Below are 27,214 nucleotides of genomic sequence, written 5' to 3' on the forward strand. Positions count from 1 at the left end.
TCATTTATCCCTAGGAGGTATTTCCCTTCCTCAACCAAAACTAAATGACTGTCCAGTGTCAAAGTGGTGTCATCGTGGCAACAGTAAAGACAGAAAGAAGTGATCACAGTTTAAGGGTGTTTATTAAACATCCGAGAAAAATGCCTAATCTAAGCCCAAAACTAATATGGGAGCAAGCTACGACCATCAAATAATAATAAGGCTGTCCTAGTGGCGTCCTGTTAAATAACAAGGGCCTATACTAAAAAAAAAAAAATATTGCCAATCCTTACGCTAAGTTACAAAAGAGTGTGGGATAATGTTCACAAGAAAAGACAGACATGTTCACAAATAATATGTCAGGATGTTATAGCCGGGGTCTCCCTCCTCCACGTTTTTAGCACGGGACAAGGCGAGCCTCTCGAGCACAGCACACAATTGGGCCTCCCCAGCACAAGGCTATTTTTCTTCTCAGTGATATCCGCATCCTCGGTTGTCAATTTTTGCACGCAGTCTCTTGCCCTGAGACCCTGATGTATCAAAATAACAAAACAAAAGGTTCCTTTCATCAAATACAGGCTACAGTCCTTTTCAGCGATCTCAGGACCTTCGGTGGTTAAGTCTCTTCCTACAAAAGTCTCATTCCTCCGATGGCCTAATGTATCCAAGAATAACAAAAGTTCCTTTCTGTATGCACGTTGGGTGATGACGCTTCACCCTTGGATCCCCCTCTTCCAGAACCTTCTGCAGTGTTAGCCTCCCTCTGTCTGGTTCCCTATGGCTTGTTCTCAGACTCTCTCGTCGTATTCACAAGCCTCAATGTCTTTTTAAACAATGTTTCATTGCGGACATCTCTCAGCCGGGTTCACTTTTGTCACCACAATTTTAACGGGGTTATTGTACCTCACCCAGTTCAGCAAGCATCCCTCAGCCGGGTTCACATTTGCCACTGGTACAGTTCGTCTTGCTTTACACAACACAGGATTTGTTCCCCTTTGCTTTCCTCTGGGTTACAGGTCAAAGACTTTCGAGTGTACAAGGGGTTTTACTTGACCCTTGTATGACCACTTTGACCACATGCGTCGGCCCTCCTAGGGTTTTCTGGTATCGGTAGTTCAACAAAGAGGGGACCGGTCAGAGTCTTTCCAATGGATGTGCACGTGGCGCCGGACCCCTCTGCACCAGGTCTCCCCCTGGGTTTTCAAAACAGTTTTTTAACACACCAAGTATTTTGTTCCTTGATTCACATTGCGTTGCCATTTGTAACCTTTGCTCAAGCACAGTTTTTACTATCGGTTCCCCCTCTGACTCTGGCTGTGATGAAACACTTGGTTTTTCTTCTCTGGGGTCAAGGGCGGTACCACGGTAGCAAGTGATTTGGTTATTGGTGTAGGAGGGTTCGGTGCACTGTTGACATCTGGTATGCCACACGCTGGCTGTTGTACCCAGCCTTGTAATTCCTTTCTCTGAGGCTTTGTGGGTCTGGATCGATAAGGACGAGGGCACGTCCCTCCTGGACGTCCTTTCTGTTCTTGCCAGGTTGTATCCTAATTCACCTTTTCACAACTGACCTCGGGAGAATTGACCTAATTTAGAAGGTCAATTAGGACATATATGCGGGGGAACCCCCGCAACCCCTCACCCAATCCAAAAACCCCTGCAACCCCCCACCCAATCCCCTCAATTATTTATATTCCAAAACCAACCCAATACATATATAAAATAACTAAAATAATATAAAGGTCAATTGTGCAGAAGGTCAATTAGGACCACTATAATTAGGTCAATTGTGCAAAAGGTCAATTTGGGTAATACCTCTTGCCACCTTTCTCCTCCTCTTGAATTGCTGTGCTGGAATAGCTGCCTCATTGTACGGTCTGCCTTGCTCGAAGAGTGCTTTTGTGCTCTGCCTTTTATCCCTGTGGGGAAGGGAAAGGGCCGTCAGGTGTGCGTAGTTGTCAATTGCCTGACACTGCCTGACACTTGTGTTGGGACATGTCAGGTAAACGGCTCTGGTGTTAGTCTGTTTTCTGTCACTGTGTAGGAAAGTGTTTGTGTTGGAAAATGGAGTGGCGGGGGGGTAGAAGTTCTGCATATCCTACGGGGTAGGATGGGAAAAGGTTTTATAGTGAAGGGAGTACTGCATCTCTCCTGTCAGTGTCCCTCTTCCACTCCCAAAGGACCCCTCATCCAGGTGATCCTCCCACACTGGCCCACCCCCAAGAACTGAATCCAATAGCGATGGCTGTGTCCTGGCCACCTGGATGACAGATCCCTGGGGACTAGTCAGGGAGACACCTTCAGGTTTCTCAGTGTCCAAACCAAAATGTCCTGTGTTTGAAATCCTCTCCTTGCCCTCACATTCTATAAAACAACTAATATGTGTAATGTCTTTGGCCAGTAAGTGACCAAACGTTCAAGTTCATATGAAATATATAACTCCAAGACAAATGTTCCCAATGGATAAGGGTTCCAGTTCCAGGGGAAAACTCGTTTCTCATCAAGACACTTCAAATTCCCAAGGGCATTAATCTTCCTTAGGGCTCTTTGGTCAACAAAATACTTGTATACAAAAAACAACTTGGATGTAAGTTCCAACTTCGTAGGATACCTGGTACTCCCCTGCCAGGTTCTTTTCCACTTTGTTTAACTTTTGCTTTCAGTCTTGCTTTTGCCTGGTGTATTCTCCTGCCAGGGCTTTTCATTTTCTCCATATAATTGCAAACTCACCTTCATCTGGTTCACTCTGTTGTCAGGGCTTTTCGTCTGATTTGCTTCATACAACTGCAAACTTACTTTTCTGTTGCATTCATCCCATTTGCTTTAAACAATTGTAAACTTGCTTTTCTGTTGCATGTATTCGGTAAACACCTTTTGGGTAATAATGGGTTTCATATTCCTTCTCATTCACTCCATACACATTTGTTGTTCTTTGGCAGCGTTGCCGAAGCCCCCCGGTGTGCATTCCCTCTGTCTAGGACTCACCGATGTCTTGTGGCATCCTTCGGTTCCTTCGCGGTAGACAGGAGGCCGCACTCAGGTATCCCGCCTCCATCTCGCAGGGTCTCTGGCTTCACCATAGAACTTCCAAGTCCTTTGCGGCTCCCATTTTCCTCTGGGGTCTCGCACCGTGTTCGGATGGCAGTGTGGCTACGTCCAGGTTTCCGTGGCCGCATCAACATTTCTTCTTCCTTCCTTCTCGTGTTCACTTCACGACATACCAGCCTCTGCAGTCCTCTGTCTCTTGCCTTTCGTCCTCATAGTCGCTCAGTCAACTCCAAGAGGGTTCGACTTCCCCATGCAGCGTCCTCTCACTACATGCTGGTTAAAGCTTTGAAATGTCCCGGCACATATCACAGGCTCACAAACACTAGAGCGTCTCTGGTGTTTCTCGTCCCTGGTGATCTGCATTACTCCATTCAATCTCCTTATCCAATTATTGTTAGATGTATGGGAGTTATAGGAATTTCTTGGTGTCATGTATAGAGTATTGGAAAGTGTTACAAGTAGGTCTTATGGATGGTTGAAGGGAATCGCCAGGTAGCGGCTGCCGGCCCAATTCCACATGGGGAGAGGTTACCGCCGGGAAAGGAGTGATGATCTTATCAGATTCATCACAATAGCTAATCAGGAAAGATTTTCTTTTTGCACCTTTCCCTCGATAGATTCCTATGGGACCCTCTGTCTTTTTGCTTACCGTTGAACCTATCCTGACTTTTGGAGGTCAGTTAAGCATTCAACTGTACTTTCTTTGCCTATTTTTCTCATTCTTATGGGGAAACTGACTAAACCTTAGGACTGTCAGTACTGAGAGACGTGGTCTCCCTTTTGGAATTCTTGTATTATTACAATTGCACACATCACCATTATAGTGAAGTGCAGTTAGGATACTTTCTATACTTATAACCTTTTACCTAATGGCTTTTTGGTTACTTTGACAATCTGCCTAAGCCCAGGTGGTAGCAGCTGAGTGATTCTTTTTATTTTATTTTTCTTGTGCACTTTTGGATTTACCGCAAAGGGCTACTAAAGGTGGCTAGCACCCTAAAATGGCAGTGCCGCAAGATTTCTGTTTGTTCTTTGGTGATATTGTTCTTTGGCTGCCTTCGGTCTTCTCAGGTCAGGAAATGCCACATATGGTAACCCCTTGGGAAAAGCTGCTACTGGGACTATCTGGTCCCAGTCCACATGCATGCTCTGGCACCACAAAGTCAGTTGATGGATGGATGCAAGGATCAGTGGTTGTCAAGGTTTGGACAACCCTTGGCTGTTTGAATGTTGCAGATCGTTACCATTGGTGGTCTGGGGCTTGCTCTCAGCCTGAATCTTGGCTAAAATGAGGGCTCCTCCAGCTGTTGGACAAATCATCTTTGGAACCAAGACTTCTATGAAGAAAAGCAGCCTGTTGACTGCCCGAGGACGACTCCTGAAGCTGACCAGCAGCAACTCCAGTCATTGGCCTGGTGATGCCCTGCTCTTCTCGTTGATCTCAGAAGACACTCGTTGGTGCTTCGACCAGTGGGAAGATCCAGTCTCAAACCCTCCTTGACATCCTTTGGAAGTGACCCTGGACCCCCTGGTGGACTGACCAGCTCTAACCTGGACTGTCTCTCTGCAGCCAACATTGTTCTGAGTCTAGCCTTGGAAATGGGCATATCTCCAGCTTATGCCACACGTCGCCTATCCTCGGAATTTCAGCGTCTCATAACCAGAGAAGCTGTGCTGGGGCTGCTTCTGTGTTGGCCACTGTACTGTGTTCGCAGCTGTACTGTGTTCTATGCCTGTCGCCGCCTGACCGCGGTGATCTCTGTTGAAACACCCCTCCTGCACTCCCATGAGCTGCCCTAAAGCATCCATTGGGTTTTCTTTCTTTTTTTTATTGATTATTTTAAAAACAATTTGCTGATTTTTCCACCTTTTTATTTACTTCATAAAGCTTTTGTAGATGCACCCGTCGCCCTTTTACAACTGTAGTGAACATTTGTGAACATTTATTTACAGGAGGAACAATGTTCTTTTGATCACAAACAAACGCACATCATATTTCATGGGAACTTCTTACAACGGTGTGAGTTTGAGGGACACTCTGTTTAGGTTGTGGAGGGGAGTAAATGGAACAGTCACCGGGGACAAAACATAAGGGAGCATACATAGATTACGGACAACCAACATTGGACATTTTTAAGTGTAGGTAGGTGGTACGTCCAGCTGTGCTCCGGATGTGACCATGATGGGTGAGGTGCTAGAGTGGAGGCAGAGGAAGTGAGGGACAGAGGCAGGTTAGAGGCGAGGGAAACATGTTAGCTAGCAGGCAGCTGACAGGTAGGTTAGGAGGGTATCTCGGAGGAGAGGAGGTAGGCTTTTAGTTTGGTTTTGAACAAATGCATGGGACTGTTTCTCGGATGTCTGTAAGAAGAGAATTCCATGCAAGTGGAGTGAGATATGAGAGAGAGAGCAGAAGCTAGAGGAAGCACAGGGAGGGCAAGGAGCCACAAGGGTTCTCGAGGAGGCAGAGTAGAGGTTACGAAAAGGCTTTTAGTGTTGGATAGAGCAGGATAGATACAGTGGTGCCTTACCGTGGATAGATTTGTGAATGCCGAGAAGAAATACATTTAAATCTGGCCCGGTTTTGCATAGTCGGCCATACAGCCTGGTGATGGTAAGAGGAAGTAGGTGTGAAGTGAGGAAGTTCAAAAAGAGACCTGGTAGCAAAGTTAATGATCGTTTCAAGAGGACAGAAAGCATAGTTGGGGAGACCAAAAAGGATGCTGACGCAACATGAGTAGTCCAGTTTAGAGAAGGCAAGAGTGTTTAAGAGATGCTTGGTGATGTTGAAAGGAAGGAGGTGCCTGATTTTACTAATATTTAGGAGGTTCAGGCGAGCTGCTGTTCCAGTTTGGAAGATGAAAGTATAGAAGGTGCAAGAAGGGACAGTTGGACATTTTGATAGCGATCAGAGGAGAGTTCAGGAAAAGAGAAGATGATTTTGGTGTTGTTGGTACGAGAACCCAAAGGGGAAGATTAGTGCCCCAAAAGCAGAGGTGTAGAGTGTAAAGAGGAGTGGAACCAAGACAGACTTGTGGAACATCAAGAGTACGAGGAGTGAGTTGAGAGATATTGTTGCTCCAGGAGACAGAGAATTGTCAAGGTAGGATTTGATCCAGGCAAGGGCTTGAACGTGATTCCAAAGAAGAGAGTATTAAGGAGATCAGAGTGATCGACAGTGTCAAAGGCAGCAGACGCGTCAAGGAGAATTAGAATAGAGAGTAGGTTGGAGTGCTTAGCAGAGGCAATGAAGTTGGACACATTCATGAGCGGAGTGTCTGTTGAGTGACAGGATCAGAAACCTGCTTGTGGGGGGGTCTCGAAGGTTGTGGATGTCTAATGTGAGAGACAGGCATGGTATGAAGAGAGATGACACATACAACAGAGATGTATTCAAACAAAGATGTATTAATAATCAGGATGGTGTAACGCCTATCTAACCGTATTCTATGGCGGGATTTCCCTGCCTAAAGAAATCTAAGGAAAGTCTGTGTCAATAAGTCAAACCCAAAAATCTATCAGTCAAAACCTATGCTTGTTCTCACAACTAGAACAAAACTAGTGGGGCATTGCCCTCAACCAAATATAAGTGTTCCGAAGTAAATGTTCAATGATTGGAAATGTTAGTTATTCTAAAGTTCTCTTTCTCAAAATCAACATAGTTCCAATGTAGTCTTGTGGCAACAAGGACTGATCAAGTTCTGAGGTTACCCTCTGCAGATTCACAAATATCACAGTTGACATTACTTGCTGGTCTCGGGTTTCCCTTCCCCAAGTTCCAAAGGTAACCAAGTTCACCCAACACTGTGGTCTTGGGATTCCCTTAACCAAGATGAATATTCTCCAAGCTCTGTTCTCAGGGTTCCCTTCTCCAAGATTTACTTGCAATAATGCACTTATTTCTTCCGCTTACCAGTTTGGAAAAGATCATGGGGTCTACTTGACCCTTCCTTTGGTTAACGCCACTGATGATTCACCTCTTTGCTGCTTTCAATCGGTTGTGGTTTTTGGTCTCGGCACAGTTGTGAGACCACACGGTCCACCCATCACAGGTCATGAAACCATAGGTTTCCCAAAGCTGATGCTTAATAGTTCACATGGCAATACTTTCATTTCCTTGTAAGATTTCCATCTGCTTTCCAAAGTGCTTTTTATCCCTGGGACACTTGATTTCCCGAGACTGTTCTTATGGTTGTTTAACACTTTGTAGTTTTGCTCAAGTAGCAACTTTCTTCTAATTGAATATATCCAACATTGCTCCATTCACTTTGGTTCACTCTAACCATGCTTTCCTGTTATTCAGTATTCAAGATGTACAGCTTTACGTTGTGTGAGTTCAATATAATGTCTTTGAAAGAATTCAATATTCAATCGATGCAAGTGTTACTTGTGTGTGCTCAGCAGTTTCTTTCATCAAGTTCGGTACTCCCTATTCATACTATTCACTTATATGGGCTCAGCAATCCCTTATTTGCAAGGTTTGCTTATGCTGGCTCATCAGCCCCCTTTCATCAATTTCGGTATTCAATATTAACAAGGTTTATTTGCGCCCGCTCAGCAGCCCCTTTTATCAAGTTCCCAGTCTCCTCGAGAACTTTACGGATTGCTGCTCCACTCAGCGGCTTCCCCCGTCCACACGGGAGAAGTAATTTACCGGTTTGCCGGCTGTTTCCCTCCATGTACGCCGGCCTTCGTGCTGGGCTCCTCCGCGACTTCTGCTCTCTACCTTTCTCCATACAGGTTCCCGGTCCTGCTCAGTCCGTTCGGCAGGACTCCCGGGATCTTCAGCAGGCTCCTTAGCGTCTTGGCTTCCAGCTCGTCCGCACGGCACAAACTTGGTTCTGTTCTCGTGCTGCTTCTGCACCACCTGCATCTCTCGCGCTTCTCATACCTCTCATTAGGCATTCTTCACTTCCACAATGTATACTCTTTCATTATTAATGGGCTGCAGGTGAAACAAGGTATTCCCAATTGCCTGACCTTGTTTAAACTCATTATTGTGACATGCTTGACCTCTTCTTCGTCTCAGTACCAGAGTGGTGTTGGCCATAGGAAATCAGCACTGCTCTTAGTTGCCTCTTCTTCTCAGTACTTAAAGGAAAATTACTGGGGATGATAGAATGAGATTGATAATAGCCTGCAATGGCTAAGGGAGGGGAGGGTAGGTCATTAATAGAAAAAAGAGGATACCATGTCTCACCTTCAGGTATCCTCTCTCCAATCCCCAAGGACCCTGCACTCAGGTGATCCTCCCTCGCTTGTCCGCCCCCAGGGTTGGGATCCAGAAGCGATGGCCTTTCCTTTGCCACCTGAACGGAAGATCCCAGGGGAGTAGATGTGAGAGCACCTTCAGGTTTCTCACACAAAGAAATTGATAAGCCGTTTGAACACAACCCTTTCAAGCACTTTAAAGTAGTTTGGAAGAAGAGACACAGGGTGAATGTTGGCTGGTATGTTTGGGTCAGCCCCTTGCTTTTGTTAGGCGAGGGATGACCATAGCTGTTTGCAGCCGGAAAGCAAGCGGAGTCAAAGGACAGGCTGAAGAGTTCAGTGAGGTTAGAGGCCACTAAAGGGTCAATAGGCTTGTATAGCTGAGAAGCAACAGGGTCTGATGGGTCACAAGAGGGGTTAGCCTTCATCAGTAGAGATATAACTTCTTCGGTATTAGTGTCACTAAAGTGGGAGATGGAGGCAGAGTATCATGGTAGAGAGGGCAGGCAGGAGGAGGGATTGTGAGGATAGTTGAGAGAGCCTCCAATTTTGGCAGCAAAGTATTCAGCTAGGTCATTAGTTAGGGGAGTCGAGTTGATAGCCATAGACTTAGGGGGAGTGAGCTTAGCATGTCCTGTAGCCGGCGAGGATGTTTGGAATGAGAGTCATTGAGGGTTAAGAAGAAATTCCCTTTTTGGTCCATCAAGAGTGGACTATAGGGAGTTCAGGGCAGAGAGGTAGAGTTGCAAGTTCTCATGCAAGTGGGTAGACCTCCATTTGCGCAGCAGCCGATGCATGTCTGTGCGGAGAGAACGTATGAATGGGGTGACACATGGTTGAGGATGCTGAGACTTAGACTAGAAAGAAAGCAGTTTGAAGTGAGAGGCAAATGAGCCATATAGTAGGGATTGGAAGCTGGGGAAGGCAGTGTTTGTGGAAGAGGCATCAGTGTCGAGGAGGAGAGTAAGAATTGTAGGTCTGAGAGAAAGGGGGGGGATGACGGAAGGTTTACATTTCCTTTTAGTAATAAGTGAAGAAGGTGGTGAGGAAAGGTCAGAGGATGGGAAGGAGATGGTGGTGGGAACAATTGAGTGATCAGATATAGATGGTGTGACAGTAGTATTTAGTGGCTGAGAGAGAGGTGGAGATGAATAGGGGATCCATAGAGTCACCGCCTGTGTGGGTGGGTAGGTAGGTTATGGCTAGAGTGGGAGAGTGTGGTCACTAAGATACGATTGAAGTTCAGATTTCTGAGAAGTGGTTGTAGAAGGAAGGTTAAAGTCACCTGAGAGAATTAGGTGATGTTTAGTTGAGGGAGAATCAATGAGTTGCCCAAGATCATCAAAGAATGGTTCAGTGGGACCAGCAGGGCGATAGATGGAGATGATGTGAACCGAAAGAGGGAACCCCATAGTAGAGATGGTGAATTCTAAAGAGGTAGGAGAGGATGTGGAATTGGAGATTTGTGAGGCATTGAGGTGGGCAGAGAGTAGGTGTCCGACCCCTCCTCCTCTGCCATCAGTCGAGGAGAGTGAATGAAGCATTGTTTGGAGTCCTGTAGGACCGCCTGAGTGACAGTGTCAGATGGAGAAAACCACGTTTTAGTGATAACAAGAAGGTCTAGGGGATGAGAGCTGGGAGAATTGGAGTGAAAGTAGTCCGTGATGAAGGTTTTGTTGCATACAGACTGAGCATTCCACAGTGCAATGCTCAGTTGATGAGGGAAGGAAAAGTATAGAAGGTGAGTCTTGGAGGAAGATAAGTGAGGTGGATAGGTGCTAAAGGAGGTATGGTACACTTGTCAGCTTTGCTTGTTGGAAGGAGGTGGAAGAGAGATGGAGTAGTGGAAGTTTCGAGTTGTCCGCTTTATGATAGGAATAGTAAAGGAGGAAGTTGTAGAGTGATTGGGGAAAGTGTAGGTAGGGTTGCGTAGGGGGATCAGGAGGAAGGCATATAGGTGAGTAGCACCGTTTGGAGTGACAGTACAGTAATTGGGAAGCTTTGGGTACACACAGGTGCAGTAGGGAGAAAGGCAAAAGCTAAGGCTCATAGTCTGACTAAGAGGCTGGTCTTCACCCTTCACTGTTCTGCCCTTAACTGGGATGCCCCTAGGAAGTTCAGACGGGATGATACACGCTCTTGTCACCTGATCGCCTATTCCATCAGTGGTTGCTCTCTCTGATCTTGTCCCTGGTGTTGCTGGGATGAGGCCATTTCTTCCTGATTGGTGTTCCCAGGGGAGCCTCTTGTGGCCTTCGGCTGGAGATAATGATCCAAGATGGCCACAGAAAGTGATGTCACTGATCGAAGATATATACTTTAACCAGTCTTACCACATTTAGATTTGCAGTAAAAGAAAAGTTGGTAAGAAATGTGATCGAAATAAAGTCACCAAATTGTCATTCAGCAAAAGTGAGAAATACTGTCCTGAAGGGTCTGTACTGCAGAAGTCTGCATCTTTTCTTCAATTAGGGTCTTATTCTTGAAGCGAACTGGAGCGTCTGCTGAGAAACTCAACCGTTCCATGACAGGTCATCTCTGCACCTGCGACGACCCCTGTGCTTTCCTCACCCAAACCAAGGATAGAAGATTGTGTTCCTGGCGAATTCCGAAAGACCTGCAGTGTCACCTGGAAGAATCGAGTCAGGTTGGGAAGTTAACATTTCTGTTTCTGCCCATCCCCCTTTCTTCATTGGTTATAGAACTATTGTTCCTAACTTTCTCTGGTTGTCGAACCTGGACTAAAGATCCTTTCCTAGGGCTTACCTTGGGAATGGGATAGAGTGTGGTACTTATCTGATTTCAGTCAAAATCTTTACTTTAAAGAACTTTCAAAGCACCACCACATCACACAGCATCAGTTCTGAAATACCTTCCCTCAAGAAACCATAGTTTGGAACTTATGACCTTTGGGCACCATGGCCCATACATCTTACCATCCTGTGTGCTGTGCACCGTGACGCTGCAGGGAGCTGTGGATGCGATTCCAATCACCATTGCGGACCTGTCCGCTGCACAGCGTCTTTTCCTGCTACTGCCTGACTTGCCTTGCTTGGCTGTCTCCATTACAACTTCCTGCCTCAGTCTCAGACATGACTGATCACGTGCCTTACGTTGCCCTATTTCGTACATCATCCAGGGCGCTTCGCCCACAGGCGCCCACATCAAAGGGCGATTCATCTAAGGGTGTTCAAATTCCCCCGTTTTCCCCTTTTTGCACCTCGTCCACCTCGATTTCTGCTTCCCCCATTTACTGATGTAATTGGATACGTCTGCTACCATGGCGCATGTGATTTTGCTGTCATCATTCTGTTACTTCGTTGCTCTCTCCTTGTCTTTCTCTTTACCTTTTCATACATCTTGCCGTCCCCCTTTTCATCAGCCCCACTTCCTCTCTGCTTCCAATCTAATCTTTCCTCCTGTTAAGTCTCAGCCTGCCTCTCTGGAATGCTAGATCCCCGTGTAACCAATCACATGCCACCCTTGATTTGTGCCAGCAATTAAGCATTAATTGTCTCGGTCTTACAGAAACTTGGATCTCTCCCTCTAATACAGCTACTCAGGCCTCTCTTTTCTCTTCTACCTCTAATTCTTCACCCCCCCTTCACCCCCCATCCATCTGGTCTCAGTGGCAGAGTTGGCATTCTCACTCACCCCTCTTGGCTATGTCATACATGTCACATACATGTCACATATGTCATACATATATATGTAATACATGTCACTATGTCATACATCTTCCGAGTTTCATTACTCATAATTTTTCAAACCTCTACCAATTTCCTTTCTAGTTGGATACCGTCCACCCTGGAACACTTCTTTCGTTCATCTCTGATCTTGACCTTCTATTCTCAACTCTTCTCCCCTCCTCTTCTCCTTTTTCTTCTGTGCGACTTTAGCCTTCATCTTGATTCCATTCCCTCTTCTGCTTTCCTTCCACTCTTGGACTCATACCACGTCTCGGCTCTCAACTGTCCTCCCTCTCACTCGGACTCTTCTCTTGACCGTGTATTCTCTTCTATACCTTGCAATGCCTTTGTCTCTTCTTAACATATATACTCCTTATCACTTTTGCTTGTCATTTTCTATTTTTATTTCTTCTCCACCCCCCTATTTGCCTCCACAAACTCTTTTCTACGCCTTGATATTCGTTCTTTTGATCCCCCTCTTTTATCTCTTCCCTAATGTCTTCTCTTCCTCCTCCTTCATTCATTTTCCTCCTTAATAGTTGACTCGGCTCTTGATGCTTTTCAAACAGCTCTTACCTCTGCCTTACATTCTCTTTATCCCACATGTTCTTTACTCCTTCCCGTAAACCTCCACGCCCATGACGTATTGCTCCTCTTCTTGCTCCTCGCACTTCCCTCCAGAACTAGAAAAAGTCCCAATCCCCTCTAGACCGTGACCTCTTGTCCACTACTCGGGCTTCATATGACTCTCTTTTGGCTAGCAAAAAGCAATACTTTTCATCTATGGCTTTATCTCTTTCCCACCATCCTTGTCTGTATTAGCTCTTTAACTCTTTTCTCTCTCCCAGTTCACCTAACCCCTCTCACTCCTCCCCTCTTTCTGCTTCCGATCTTACTCATTATTTTACCACTAAAGTTTCCAATCTTCATGCTTCCTTTCCCTCTTCTACCTCTTCCTTGGCTTCCTCATTTCCTCCTTCTTCCTCACTGTCTCCCCTTTTCTGCCTCTCCTTCCGAACCCATTTCTTTTATCTTTATTCCCCTGCTCTATCCTAAACCTCTCTCCTATCTCTCTATTCTTATTAACCTTTCCCTTTCCTCCTTTGTTTTCCCAAATTCCTTTAAACATGCTATTGTCATACATATTATAAAAAAAAATCTCAGGATCGTTCTCTCCCTGCTAACTTTAGACCTATGTCACTGCTTCCTTTCCTTTGTAAGCTTAAGCTTCTTGAGAATATTGTCTAATCTCAAATGTCGTTTTATCTTCATTCTCTTCTTCCTCCACTTCAATCTGGTTTCAGGCCTGGCCACGCTACCGAGACTGCTCTTCTCCATGTCTCAGACTTTCTTCTTGCTGCCCAGCACAACACACTTTTCCTCCATTGTGATTCTACTTGATCTTTCCATAGCTTTTGACACTGTTGATCACCCCACTGTGTTGTCTACTCTTTCCTCCTTGGGAATTTCTGGCTCCCCTCTTGCTTTGTTCAAATCTTATCTCTCTTGCCACACCTATTCTGTGTCCTGGGCAGGCCAGCTCTTTCCTCCCCATGCTCTTATCTATGGGATTCCCCAATGGTTCTGTCCTTGGCCCTGTATTATTCTTGCTTTATATTATTCCCGTTTCTTCTCTGATTTCCTTATTTGGCCCGCCTGTCACTTCTATAATGATGACTCTCAAATCTTTTTCCTTTTTCTGAATTCTCTGATTCTCTTCTCTCGAAAGTCTCTGCTAGTCTTTCCTCCGTCCAAATCTGGATGGCTTCCCATTTTCTTCACCTAAACCCTTGAAAAACGGAAATGATTTACTTGCCCCTCTTCTGCATCTCCTCTTCCCCACCTTTCCTCTCTTCTTATCCCTCCTTGCCACCTCCCCTTTTCCTCGGCCAGTAATCTCCAGGTTATCTTCGACTCTTCTTTCTTTTTTCCTCCCATATTTCTATCACTGCTCGCAACTGCCGTTTCCTTCTTTTCAATATTCGCATTCATATTCATATTCTGTCCTTCCGTGCTACTAAACTCCTTATCTTTGCCTTAATTTTCTCTCGTATTTTCTTCCCTTCTGATTGGATTACCTGCTACCGGTCTTGACCCCCCTTCACTCCATCTATAATTCTGCCATCCGTCTACTCTTTGAACTATTTCCTCGTTCTTCCATCTCACCTGCTATGTACTGCTGCCATTCTCTTTAGAGTCTTTTCTTTTGTTTCACTTTCTTTCCATCATGTTCAAATGTCACCATGGTCTTGCTCCTCTTTATCTTGCTTGTTTCTTTCTATTCCCCTGCCTGATCTCTTCCCACTGAATCCTTGTATCGCTTGGTGGTTCCCAAACCCCCTTGTGCTTCATCCCGTTTCCACTCTGTTTCCCTTCCTGCTCATATTCACTGGAACGCTCTTCCAATTTATTCTTCCCCTATTTCCTGTCTTTTTCGTACACGTCTGACGTCTCGTCTTCTCTCCTGGGCTTCCGCCTCTTGATGTATTTCTTCATGACCACTCCAATGACTGTACTGCTGTTATTGTAAAATATGTAATGGCGCTTTGGCAAAATTGTGGTATAAATCCAATAAAAATACATTTCTTAGTGGTGGGCTTCATAAGATAGAGTGTTTGTGCTTATTCTATTTTACCTATTATTCCTGCATTGGATTACTCACCTGTTAAACAATGCCACATAATTCATAGGCACATCTATTTCTAAGGGTGAATATACATATATTTCTGAGGCTTGTGGATATGCTTAAATAACATACTATGCATTGGCCGACATCTAGTGGTAGCCACAGAGTATTACATTTTTTGTTTTTGAAACTCGAAAAGGGACGTCGTCGGGGCGTGCCAGAGTAATACTATCCCTAGTGTGACGTCCACTGTACCCATGGTCCTTCACGCGTCGAGGTCCCTCAGATTGTTTTTTTTCCATCATCATAGTCTGATGCATATTGCAGAGTTCCTTTTTCTGGCTGACGCCATTACTTATAAAAAGGTCAAAGTTAGACTTTCTTTCTCTCTTTCGACAACCGTACACTGCAAGATCTCCAGCGACGGCTTTCGAGGGCAAGACCATCCGTCGCCGACGACTCCCGCCTCAGCAAACTGTCGGCGGCCTCCCAGGCCTTAACGGGCCTCTGCCCTGTACAGTAGGGAGAGTGGGGGGGGGGTCATATTCCATCTCACTTAGAGAATGCATATTCCCCTATACTTCCTTGTATTCCACCTGGCTGCCATCTTTCCACACTATGGAAAATACTTATTTTAAATTCTGTCCTTCCTGTATATTCTTGGTGTTCAAAAAGGCCTAATAAATAAATGTACTTTTTTATGTTGACTAACTTGAATTATTGGTGCTGTTGTAGCCCTAGACCACTTTCACACTGATCCTGAGACTAAGCCTTGACTGCTCCTTCACCTACCTTGATTGGGTTTTGGCTAACCACAAGTGTCTTCCCTGCTTACCATAAAAAGGGTGGGTTCCTAAAATCCTTCCTCCAGGGGCTCATTTTAGAAATGTATCTTAACATGTACCTTCAGTTATGTACTTTGGGATGGATATGGTATTCCTTCCATATCTTCCTCATCACAGTAACCTCGGTCCCCAGAGCAAGGCTGCCTGTAACCTACTGTGGTAGTTTTACCTTTCCGTGTGTGGGGAACATTAGGTGGAACAGATGTCATGGGGTTCACAGAACTGATGCCTTGCCACTTGGTGCAGACCCGTGCAACTGTAAAAATGTTTACGGATCCAGACAGTACCTAGAGATAATTCAAGAGAGGAGCAATTCTTTGTCCACCAAAAAACGTTGCTGAATATAAGTCAATTGTTTTTCTTTAAATGGCAAGTTTACTTGGCCCACTTACTTCACTTTCCTCTAAACCTATGCCATCATCTTCCCATCATAGACTTAGCTCTCGAAACCCAATCATGACCAAAATATGCAATATTTACTTAGACAAGTGGAATTTTCAAGATATCACTATGGTGGTTACAGTCATGGTATAAATGCCTGCTACATTACATTAGGACACACAGTTTCTGGTACTTGAATGCTACAGTCTTGATAGATTTGGGCTATACATATGCAACAGAAAAGTGATGAACCTGCACCGCAAATGGGTTAGGCTTAGTGAACATATGGAAGATCTGGTTCTTCTGATGACTAGTGTGATTGATGCTGCATCAAACAACAAGGCCCTGTTAAAAAATAAAACGGAGAGTGTGAAGTATCTGTTATGAATACACCTGGCCAGCAAAGGCAGTTGTTTTGGTGTAAACGCTCTGCGGGGAAAGGTGTTTGTGGTGCCTCCTGTCGGTAGGCACATACAGCGTCCCAGCCAGGCAAAAAAGTTCAGTTTGAGAAAAACCTATTGGCACAAACTATTGTGGTAGCAGACTGACGTTTTTGCAGCAAAATGGCACATATTGTTTTTAATTGTGTTTGACACATATATTAGAAACCCACACATAGCAACACAGAAGGAACAACAAATAAATATATTTCGAATGGATTGTGTCCTCCAACGTATTCCTCATCTATGACATGTAATGTCCACAGCTGTGCTGCTTCGCAAATCTTTTTGGCAAAGGGTGCCCTACGTTGATGGCGTTGGGTTGATGTCCCTCGAAGCCATCCGTCGAGGGTGGCTGTCACGACCCTTACCCAAGATCCCCACTAGCAAGTTCACTTGCCAGGTAAGATCAGGGCTCGGGGCGCCATTAAGGCCTTGGAGGCCTTGCATCCACTCCCAAGACTCTCTTGGAGCCAGTCCTGGCGCCTCTGGCGTTACTTTGCAGACTGCAACGTGACGCTCACCGTGTCCTGTGATACCCACGAGCCTCGGGATAACGAACCTGCAGAGGAGACAAAAGGAACATCATTAGCAGAATCTTACCTGCAATCTCCATCCTGTCATCCGCTCCCAACTCCAGTGAACAGCTTCTTCTGGACACTGCATACCTTCCAGATCGAAACGACCTGAAAAGGAAAAGGAGAAGACAACATTAGAAAAGGCATACTCCGGCATTGCTAAAGCTACGAACAGCACAAGAAGTTTACCTGGCTTGTCACCTCCCGGCCGGCATCACTCCGGAGTTCCACACCTGCTGGAGAAGCACGGTGACCTGTAAGGAAGAAAGGACACGGGTTAGCAAAGGCAAGACAAAGCAGCGCTGCGCATAGCACTTACTTATCGCATTACAGCGCACATCACAAGCCATCGTTTACCGGAGGGGCTCAAACCAACCAGTTCGCCACGCTGAAGCTACGCACACCTAGGGAGAAAGAAAGAACATTATTAATCAAAAGAAAGGCAGGCAAGAATAACAGCGCTATACAGAACTGCTGCAATAAGACCTACATTATAGACACTTGAACGGGCACGCGCCAGTGAAGTAACTCGGTCGCCCACGCCCACTTAAGACAACGCGCCCCTGCTAAGAAGGCAGCACGGAGAGCACGCCTAATACCACAGGCCTGAGGGGCTAAAGCCAAAAGGGTGGTGGGAGGATACTTACCTCAGTCGGCCAGTCTTGAACCCAGCCCTTCTGTGTTTTAGGCTAGACATCTTCTGAAGCCTCCATCCAGAAAATTGAGGAGAAGGTTCCGGGAACCAACCCGGGTGGAGTGGCGTCCCCTTGGATACCAGGTGAGCGTAACAGTGACATCATCGGATGCCCATAGCCTCAGTTTCGTTTTTCTGTAAACTTGTTTGCTTCGTAAAACTCGGCGTGCTCATGGTTACTGTTAAGTTACCGTATTATGTCGTCTTCTTCCACCCCGACGACCCCACAGTTTGGCTTCAAGAAATGTCAGGACTGTGGCTCCAAGATGTCGATTACAAATCCACATAGAATTTGTCTGTGGTGGCTGGGCGAGGGCCACACGACGGATGACTGCTCGAAGTGGCAGTCGTTGACTGCCAAGGCCTTGCGGGAATGTAAGGGGAAGTTGAAGGTAGGAAGGGTGTCCCAACCCCGTACATCCAAGTCGGTTGGTATTTCGACTGACGAGTCGAGAGGGGACCCTCCTCGTCGCAAGAAGTCCAAGCGCTCCAAGTCCCGCAGTGGTTCGCACCACTCGTCTTCATCACGGCGGTCCAGGAAGCGACGTCACTGTTTGACTTCCTCGTCCTCTTCGGACGACACCTCTTCGAAGAAGGTGACCTGCCCCACCAACTCCTCGACCCCAGAGGAGTGCAATGCTTTCCGGGTGCAGATGTTGAAGATCTTTCAATCCCAAGGCACAGTTCCGTCTGCGCCTTCTGACGAAGCCGGCAGGGAATGGTCTCGGCCAGATACTCGTGCGCCTTCGGGCCCAGGTGGTTGGCTTGATAAATACCGGGAGTTTGAGGCCCCGTTCAGACAAGGCATTGAGTGTTCACCAGAGACGTGCCAGTTCCAGGTCGCGGTCTTCGTGAAACTTTTGAAATCCTTGACGCCCTTGAAGTTGTCGACGCAATCGGCGCAATGCCAGTTTGGTGCGCCTATCAGGTCTTTGCCCTGGTCAGGCCCTTGAAGCCGTCAGCGCCATCAACGTCATCTGGGCCGAATTTACCGGTGGAGGTCCCTGTGACTGTGGAACCTCTGAGGAAGGCTACTTCTAAGTATGTGAAGGCTGTTACACAGAAGAGGTGTACTCCTCTGCTAAGGTAGGACTTTAAGTCTCTCCAGGACATTTATGAGGACGAAGAAAGTTCTGAGGAGGATGTTGGGCCTTTTGGTCTTCCATATGGGACTCCTGGTGTTTCGGAGTGTCTCATTTCTGAGGCGAGTCGGATGGAGGATCTGTGTCAGTCTTTGCCTGATGCCAGTGGCCTTGACACTTCCCCTGAGATGGAATTTGGTAGGCCGGATCTGGGAGATCATGCTGATTCTTCTTATCGGAGATTGATGTTGAGAGTTGTGGAGTACTTGGGCTGGGCCAGGCCTCTGGTGCAGTTTGATCAAGATGAGCTTACAGATATTCTGGGTCAGGGTCCGTCCACTGACCCGGTGTTGCCATTTCATTTGGCGTTGCAAAAGAGGGTGGCTGCTACTTGGAACACCCGGAGAGTATTCCGGCGGTGAACAAGTCGTTGACAAAGAAATACCGCCCATCCTGTAGCGACCCCAGCTACCTGTCCACACATCCCACTCCAGAGAGTTTGGTTCAGGTGACTACGGCCACCTCAAAGCAGGCAGCATACTCACCATCCCTCCTGATAGGGACGATAAGCGCATGGATGGATGGGCATACAAGGTATTTTCTGCAGGGAGTATGGCGTTGAGGTCGGCCAACTCCACCTGTGCCTGAAAAAAGTTTTTGCACACTCTGTGGAATTGCATCTCTTTAGCGGCTGAGCATATTCCCGAAGGGGAAGAAAGGGATGGCTTTCTAGCTATTGTGAAGTATCGGGTGGACCAATTGTGAAAATCCTGCAATAAAGCATCAAAAAATTTGCAAATCCTAAAAAACTTTGGACTCCTTTCACTGAGGTAGGAGAAGGCCAATTGAGAACTGCTTCGACTTTTCTGTTATCCATTTGGATTCCTTTGGGTGACCATATGAATCCCAGGAAATCCACTGAGGTCGTATGAAAGGAACATTTTTCCAATTTTACAAAGAGCTTGTGTTTTGTAAGTTTCTGGAGGACTTTACTTACATGGTTTATGTGCTTTTGGACTGACCTTGAGTATATAAGAATGCCGTCCAAGTACACTACGGTGCAGACGTTGAGTAATTCACATAAAACGTCGTTCATAAAATTTTGGAAGGCCACTGGGGTGTTACTCAAGCCAAAGGGGGCATGACTTGATATTCGTATAATCCGTATTTTGTGAATCCCTCCAGTCTGGGTTGGACACTGCAGATAGCGTCAGCAGGTCCATGGCCACGAGCACCGTGATGCGCAGATTTGTGTGGTTGCGGAAGTCGGGGTTTTCACCAGACATGCAGGCTCGTCTTCTCAACATGCCCTTTGACGGGTCGCATCTGTTTGGCAGCACCGCTGACGAGAGCCTTGAGAGGTTGCAGACCACCAGAGCAGCTGCCAAATCTTTCGGCACAGCTGTTCGACAACCTCTGCCTTTTCATCCTAGGGGACAGCAATGGAGGGGTTCCTTTCGCTATTACTCCTCATTTGGAAGGGCGAGAGGGATGGCCAGTCAGAGGGGCCAACATAAGTTTCCTCGTAGTGGACGAGGTAGATGTGCCAAGGCCGCTCAAGCAGCAGCCTCTTTACCATCAGTCGCTGCTGCAGCGGCTTCGAAACCGCTCTGAGGTCTTGTCTCATTATTCACCATAGGGGGTAGGCTGTCGCAGCATCTAGAAGAGTGTTCGAGCCGTTACTTTGGATGCGTGGGCTCTGGAAACAATAGCCCACGGTTACTGCCTTCCTTCTCTACGACAGCCTCACGACAATCCACCGGGTAAGCACTCTGAGGGTTCAGGATCCGCTCCTTGTGCAGGAGATTTTGTCACTGCTAGAGAAAGGCCATATAGAACCAGTGCCTGTGGCGGAGAGGAACAAGGGTTGGTATTCCCCGTATTTTTTGATTCCCAAGAAGGACAGAGGACTGAGACCCATCTTGGACTTAAGATACTTGAACAAGTTCCTCAGGAAGGACAAGTTCAAGGTGGTCACTCTTTCTCAGATCCTTCAGGCCCTCCAACTTCAGGATTGGTTGGTGTTGGATGCTTATTTTGCCGATCTGTCTCAAACACAGAAAATACCTGAGGTTCGCTGTTGGCGGCTTGCACTATCATTTTCCGGTTCTGCCATTCGGGTTGACCTCTGCCCCGAGGCTCAGCACCAAGCTCATGGTGGTTGTGGAAGCATATCTCAGGAGAGTGGGGATTCACGTCTACTCCTACCTGGACGATTGGTTGATCAGGGCGCATTCTGCCGAACAAGCCTTGGATCATCTCAGCGTCACTTGACACTCCCTTCACTAACTGGGCTTCTCCCTCAATTTCATGAAGTCGCATATGACACCTTCCCAACAGATCCAGTACATCAGGGTTGTGTTGGACACGTCCTCGGGAATGTGCCCGCCACCCAAGATGAGGGCTCAACACATTCATCAGATGGTCTCCAAGTTTCAACAAGCCCAGAGTCTTCCGGCTTTCGAATTCTTAAGGTTGCTCGGTCTCATGGCATCCTGCATTTTTCTGGTGCCAGAGGCCCGGCTGAGAATGCAATCCCTTCAGTGGGCTTTCCGGACTCAATGGTCCCAGTTCTCAGGCAAGATGTTGGATCTCCTTCATGTTCCTGTCAAGGTCTCTCAGGATCTTCTGTAGTGGGCCAGCGAGGAAAATCTCATGAAGGGGGAGCCTTTTTGGCAACCGTGGCCAGAGGTATCGGTAGTGACGGACGCTTCCCTCGCGGGGTGGGGCTCTCATGCCACCGATCTGACCATCAGCGGTCGTTGGTCTCCATCGGAGTCCAAACTACACATCAATCTTTTGGAGCTGAGAGCAATCAAGCTAGCACTGAAGGCTTTCTTGTCGTCTGTCCGGGGAAAGAATGTCCTGATAATGACGGACAACACGCTGGCCATGCATTACCCTCAACAAGAGAAGAGGTGTAGGGTCACTCCCTCTGTGCAGGGAGGCAATGCAGCTCTGGTTCTGGGCAATTCAAGAAGGAATCTCCCTAACAGCGGTTCATCTGGCCGGAGAGACCATGAGCATGCAGAGAGTAGTCTCTCATGATTGGGAACTAGCTCAGGAAGTCCTTCTGGAGATCTTCGCCCTTTGGGTAACCCCGCAAACGGAAGTGCGAAAGGTACTGCTTGAGGGAATTTCCATCGAGAGGAGCTCTAGGAGACTTGTTCGTCGTGGATTGGTTGCTCCAGCTTCTTTACAAGTTTCCTCTGATCCCCGTCATTCCTCAAGTTTTCAAGCGATTACGACGGTTTGCGTCCCGCATGGTCCTCTTAGCTCTGGATTGGGGACAGGAGAGCGTGGTACCCAGACCTTCTAGACATGTCCATCTGTCCTCCAATACGTCTTCCCCAAAGAGAGGATCTTCACTCGCGAGAGGAAGGTCTGGTTCTCCATCCAGAGGTCAAGACTCTCAACCTTCATGCATGGTTTCTGAACGGTTGAGATGTAAGGATTGGGACCTCCCGGGTGACGTGATAAGGTGTTTCTTTCGGCCAGGTGGCTAGCAACAAAGTCTCTGTACTGTTGCCATTGGCGTAAATTTTGTGACTGGTGCAGAGGAAAGAATGTTGCTCCTTTTCAGTGCTCAATTCCGGAGGTTCTCTCCTTCTTACTTTGGCCCATAAGGGCCTTCAGGGGGGGAACCATTAAAGGTTACCTGGCAGCGCTTTCTCTCTTTAAGCGCTCGTCCAAGGAATGCTCCTATTTTAACATTCCACTGATCACTCCGTGTTCCTGCCGTCGCCTTTTCAGGTGCCGGTCTGGGGCCTAATTTCATCTTAAGGTCTCTGATGGGTGCTCCCTTTGAACCTTTGCACTCTTGTCCGTTGAGAATGTTGACATTTAAGACTGTTTTCTTGGTTACAGTTACCTCTGCTTGCAGAGTGAGCGAGTTGCAGTCACTTTCTTCTAAGCCTCCCTTTACTTTGTTCCGCAAGGACAGGGTTGTATTGAGAGTATGTCCGTCCTTCCTACCTAAGATAGTGTCAGAATTTCATTTAAGTCAGAAGGTGATGCTCCCCGCCTTCGCTCCTCCTCCGCATCCTAGTAAGGACGAGGAGAGACTCCATAGGTTGGGTCCTAGGAGGGCATTGAGCTTTTATCTTTCTAGAATGTCCAGGGTCAGAGTGGACCACCAGCTTTTTGTGGGGTATACTGGACACCGATTGGGCCAAGCTGTTTCTAAGAAGACCTTGTCTAGATGGATCATCCTCACTATTTCAGCATGCTACAGGTTGGCTGTCAAGGACCTTCCTGCGGGCTTGCGGGCTCATTCCAGCAGGGGCATGGCTATATAGACAGCCCTGCAGAGGGGTCTACTGGTAAAGAACATCTGTGATGCTGAAACGTGGTCTTCCATACACATGTTTGTTAAGCATTATTCCCTGGATACTTCTCATGCTCAGGATGTCGCCTCTGGAAAGGCAGTGCTTTACTCTGCCATTTAATTGGGTATGTCTAAATTCTTCTCCCTCCTCCACTCATGGATACTGCTTTGAAGTCTGTCATGGATGAGGAATACGTTGGAGGACACAATCCTTTCGAAGAACAAGTTACTTACCAACTGGTAACGTTCTTTCGACTGGATGTTCCTCCAACGTATTCCTCATCGCCCTCCCAGCCTACCCTCTCGAATTTCCCATGCCATTAGAGCTTTCGTTCCAACAAGGCAAAGTGCAGTCAAAGCTGTATGATAGGCACATGTTCCACATGTTGTGAGGGGGGGACATTAATTGAGACTACGGGCGCCGTGCATGCTTTTTATAACATCCGATGACATCACCCTTGACGTAGGCCTTCGAAGGACATCGATGCTATTGCGCAGGGCGCCCTCTGCCGAAAAAGTTTCCGAAGCAGCACAGCTGCAGACATTACATGTCATAGATGAGGAATATGTTGGAGGAACATCCAGTCTAAAGAACGTTACCAGTTGGTAAGTAACTTGTTCTACTGTAGCGGTTGCAGAGGTTCTATATAGGGCAGTATTATAGACCCTGTGTTTAGTTGTATCTGTGCGGGAAGAGCAGAAAGAGGTGGAAGATGGAGTCAGACAGGTACTGTGGTAGATGTGAGATTGGTGTGTTAACATGACGGAAGTGTTACCGTATTGGAAGTTAAGGTCTGGTACACTATGAACAGAATAGAATGCAGGCCCTGATGTGGAGCTGCAGCTCTCTGTAGTTCCGCTCCAAAAACAAATCCCCTTTCCTTTTCCCCAAGAGGGAAGCCAAGGTCGAAGGCGCCCACATTGTGCAGCTAACCATGAATTGTATCCAGCTGCAGGGCCTGAACTTTGTGGGCATGTTATGTGAGCTGGTAGGGATGCACCCTTCCAAGGACACACTCATGAGAATAGGGCATGAGGTTTTGTGATGCCAAGATTCTAAGCAAAGATTTAGAGCACTACTGCCGGTTAGGCAGAATTGCATGCAGTACCCTCTGGGACAACCACATACAATTAGGACTACAGGTGTAAACAAAACCAAACTTTGGTATCAGTCTGTACTACACCGTTTTTGGTAGCGAGTTGAGCAGCCAGGCTTATCTCAAAAGGGAATGTGAGCAGTAAAAGGATGTTACACAGAGGTCTTAAGATCACAGTGGTTCAAGTAGACACTTACACTCAAGGTTTCTTGGTAAAACACTTATTAATTTATTACAGTCATTTAGAAAACATTTACTAGAAGGAGGCCACTTAATATCATACACAAATACACTTCAATACCAAATCAGTAAGTTTCTGAGTAAATTAGGCTCCCCTGAAATAGGAGCAAAATGCCATTTCAGTTACTTTAAATGGGAGTAAAAAGGCACAAGTTAATAGAATAGATCAAATAATTTCCCAGGCAGTGCAAATAATTTCAGTTCACTAGAGGACTCTATTCAGTTCAATAGGCCTATGCCAAAGTCAATGGGCTAGTGTCTTGGATAGGAAAGAGCAGTTCTTGTAGTAAACGGTAAAGTCTTTGCCAAAGTTCTCAGAAGTAGTTTGTACGAAAAAGAATCATATGTTGGGTCACAAGCTGATTAGTCCTGCAAGTTGGGAAAGTTTCACGAACTTTCACTGCGAGAGGTAAGTTCTCTCAATCGAGTTGGCACAGTACCTTAATATGAAGAAAAGATGCAGCTGAAGACGTTGGTTCCTGGCAGTGCCTGCAGATCTTGCTGTTCCTGAGCCTCAGTCGTGGGTACAAGAGGGAGGACGTCGGGGGACTCCTGCGCTGCACTTGGACTGGTCAAACAAGCTGGCAAAATGGAAGATCGTTGGTTCGAGTAGCTGTCGTCAAGCACACAAGCTGGTGTCCTGCCCCCTGGTTAATCCTAACCAGCTCTGAGAATGGTATCCAGGTGGCTTACGAGTTGATTGGTCCCACCAACTCAAAGGAAGAAGTCGTCCTTGAAGGGGCTTCTCTGTCGAGATGAACATGGCAATTCGGACCTGCAGCAGGGCTTCACCTGGCAAACCAACGGTCCAGGAGTTGCAGCAGCCGTCCCCTTCCAGCTCGTCTTCGGTTCTTTCGTTCCAGTGGTCGACTCTGCTTTCCAGTCCAAGAGACTCGCATTTTAAACAGTATTCTCCCTTTCATTCCAGCCTAGCTGTCACTCACCCAGCAGGGTGGCTGTCCTTGCCGGACAGTCAGCCAGCCAATCACACCAGAGTGCATTTGGGTCTCCTAGGAGGCTAAGCACAGGGAGTTTCGGGCACCTCCTTCACTTCATGCCCACCCCAGACACTCAGGGGCCAGAGGCGGTCTTCAGTCCAGAAGCCTGCCAAAGGCGTACAAACAAAGGGACCAAACCTGGTTTGGCATGCAGAGACAAACTCTAGAAGGACCTTTCCAAAAAGAAAACGGTGAAAAAAGAAGACCGGGACCTGTTTAAACAAAGGGGCTTAAGGCGCCATCTTGAAAAACATGGCTCACGCGATTTTTAGCTACCGGTGTTTGCGGTCGGCGAAAAATCATGGTAGTTTGTTGTAAAACCACTGCCACTTCGATAGGAAAGCGTAGCATTTGACTGCTACATGAGTTTCTAGACCCAGGGGGATACTAGGTAACCCCTCCAGCAATCTATAGGAAGATAGTGTGTGCTGCGTCTAGGAATTTAAAAAGACTAGTAAAGTCAATTTAACCTTACATTCTCTGGGAAACAGTTTATCCCAGAGAAGGTATTTAAACCTTTTGGAAGTCTAAAAGACATCCCTGTGTCACTGCACTGAGGGTGCTGTGTAACACACATGAAAAGATTATGCCTATGGAGTTATCTAAAACTCCATAATCACATAACACAAGAGTAAAACACACATCAAAATACATGAAAGAGTGGGAAAAAAGGCTCCCACTCATTCCAGGTAAAAAAATCAAGTCCTCAAAATCCAGCAAAGTTCTCTAAGGTGAAGGGAATTAGCACATTTACGAGAATTCTCCCTAACACTGCCCTCTCCAATGAGTGGTCATCCCATATAAATTACACATAGACACACAACCAAAGCAAATAAATCCCTGAAATTCAGATTCAAGAGTAGTGCCATAGTCGCGTAATTTCAAATGGATTATGTGTCACGACTCGCTCCCTTCGCTCCCGTTCCCACCATTTGGGGGCATGATTTGGGGTTTATTCCCTACTGGACTTTTCCTCCGAACTTTATGCTACAGTGCTGTGATGATTTGGGAGCGCTAAATCCCTATTTTCCCAGCTACTTCCCTTCCGGATCCATTCCAGGTTTTTGGCAGCCAGCATGCTTCTTTAACCAAATGACTATGCTTCCCAGAATGCCTGGCCCACTGCTCCACCTCCACCCTTGCAACACAAGGTTGGGTGGAGGATAGGTAACAGCTGTGGCGGCAGGTGCAGCAATCAGCACACCCGAGCCGTGTGCTCGTTAAGCAGCTTTAAAAGCCTCAGTCTTACTTCAGTCCAGCGCTGGTCATCGTTTGCAGTGTTCCTGTTTTTGACTAGTCCCTGGTTCCTGGTTCCTTGCCTTTGTACCTACTTCCTTGTTCCTGTTTTCTTGTTTCCTCCGCCCTGAATTTCGGATTCATGCGCTAATTGATTTCTGCTCCCTTGATTTCCCTTTTTGTCTTCCTCTGTTTGCAGGCAGCAATTCTCAGTGCTTTCCCCTTTTAGATGCAGCCCAGTTTGTCTGTGTTCTATATTTCTTTGACTCTGTCCTTTGCTGCTGTTACCCATTTGCCTTAGCCTTCCTCTTAGTTTAGTTTCCTGTCTTTTCCTTGGAGGGGTAGGGAGAAGTTTGCATAGGTTATTTCGTTTTTCCCTGCTCCTGATCCTTACTTTCCAGAGGATCCATTCCATGTTTTCCACTGCACTTCTGCATTTATTTTCCCTTTGATTATTAGGTGTGGTGTGCGGTAGTAGCTAGCTCCTGTGTGAATGCTTATGTTTTCCTCACTATTTTGTAAACACTATTCCCACTTAGGTATTTAGTTTTCCTTCCATTGCTGTTCTAGCCTTTCGGGGTCCCAGTTTCTTCAACAGGATTCGTGGGCTAGCTGACATTCAAGAGGTTTATCTCGTCCTCGTGAGTACAGTTCTTAAGTTCCCTTATGTAATACCATCAAGAGTGTTAGTACACAGATCCTGTCATTGCTTGCCCTCCACGTGGGTTTAGCGCTGTCAGTACCTG

The 27,214-nt window shown here is 46.7% G+C and overlaps 1 protein-coding gene across 1 annotated transcript in view; it reads left to right on the top strand.

Moving 5' to 3' along the window:
• Positions 1 to 27,214, top strand: part of TAF6L (TATA-box binding protein associated factor 6 like) — a 482,594-nt gene that overhangs the window by 348,210 nt on the left and 107,170 nt on the right. The window lies entirely within an intron of this gene.

Source organism: Ambystoma mexicanum, chromosome 2p (genome assembly GCF_040938575.1).
Source record: "Ambystoma mexicanum isolate Mex_15411 chromosome 2p, UKY_AmexF1_1, whole genome shotgun sequence".
Classification (NCBI taxonomy): Eukaryota; Metazoa; Chordata; class Amphibia; order Caudata; family Ambystomatidae; genus Ambystoma; species Ambystoma mexicanum.